General features: G+C 35.5%; 1 pseudogene; it reads right to left on the bottom strand.

Annotated features, from left to right (window-relative positions):
• Positions 1-425: 425 nt before the first annotated feature.
• LOC113461269 (U6 spliceosomal RNA) lies at positions 426-522 on the bottom strand (annotated as a pseudogene).
• Positions 523-1,181: the final 659 nt, after the last annotated feature.

Below are 1,181 nucleotides of genomic sequence, written 5' to 3'. Positions count from 1 at the left end.
TTTAGTAGACATGAGTGGCTTGAAAAGAGCCACATCATCTCGAAAGTCTATGTATGTCCCATAGCAACGGTTGTTCGTTATTATTCTTATACTAGCCTTAAATCCATTCAATCACCATAGCAGAATCTCCTTTAAGATGGATAGAATTCAAAAAATTTGGACCATTTCTTGATTTATCATTACAGGAAAATGGGCCTTTTTCGATGTTTTTTTTCCGACGCTAGGAAGAAGTGTTGGGAAAAAAGGGCACCGCGCTAAAATTTGCCGACCTTCAATTAAGCCTTGGTTTTGCCGACATTTTCTTTTTGCATCGGCAAAAACTTTTCCTACTTAGGTATAACTGATACTTTTGCGACGCTTTCTATAGCATCGGCTGGGGTTTTACCGATACTAATAAGCATCGGTAAAGGCTAGAAAAATGCCGGAAAAAACTATTTTTTGTAGTGTATGCATCATCCTTGCACTGGGCCATGCTAAGCTTCTCTATATCGTTCCAATTTTATCATAGGTCTCCGAAGAGAGTGGGGCCCTACCTTTGATGGCCCAATGTAATGTAATGTAGTAGCCTGATGAACCTTAAAAGGAGTGCATCTACTGTTATTTTTCACGTAGAAAGATCACATACCGTGTTAGTTAATAAGTGATTCTATAAATAAACTCAGAAGCTCATATTTTGAATGTAATTAAAAAAAAAAAAACCATCATGGAGGCCACAACAATTACATAGAATGTGGTTTTGGCATTACTTGATTTATGTTAACCGTTGTGCTGTATAAATTGTCTCAAGATTCAGAACGGAGACGCAAAGATGCACAGGTTGCATTCAAGGATTCATGGGAATATCTTGAGACCGTTGTACAAGAAACTTAAGTTGGAATATCTTTTTCAATACGGTATTGTTGGGAATTGAATCCTAAATCCAATCAATTGTTGATTGTAAATGTATTTGAATCAATTATAAATAACATGATATTTATTCATCATCAGAACATTTCACAAACTCCGATGTGATGAAGTTCTTAGGACTGCTTTGTATAATGAAATATGATTTTGTCACACAGATCCTTAAATATTCATGACCGTATGATATACTATTAATAGGACGATCGTATTATCGAGCGTAGGTCATTGTGTATCATATTTGTTGGTTGTCTTCCAAACCAAAGAGTATAAAGATATTA

The sequence above is a fragment of the Phoenix dactylifera genome, chromosome 4, assembly GCF_051530095.1.
Source record: "Phoenix dactylifera cultivar Ajwa chromosome 4, Ajwa_hap1_PhDact_Kaust_v1.1, whole genome shotgun sequence".
NCBI classification, from domain to species: domain Eukaryota; kingdom Viridiplantae; phylum Streptophyta; class Magnoliopsida; order Arecales; family Arecaceae; genus Phoenix; species Phoenix dactylifera.
Note: the sequence above shows the minus strand (reverse complement) of the source record. Positions and strands in the feature narration are given on the sequence as shown.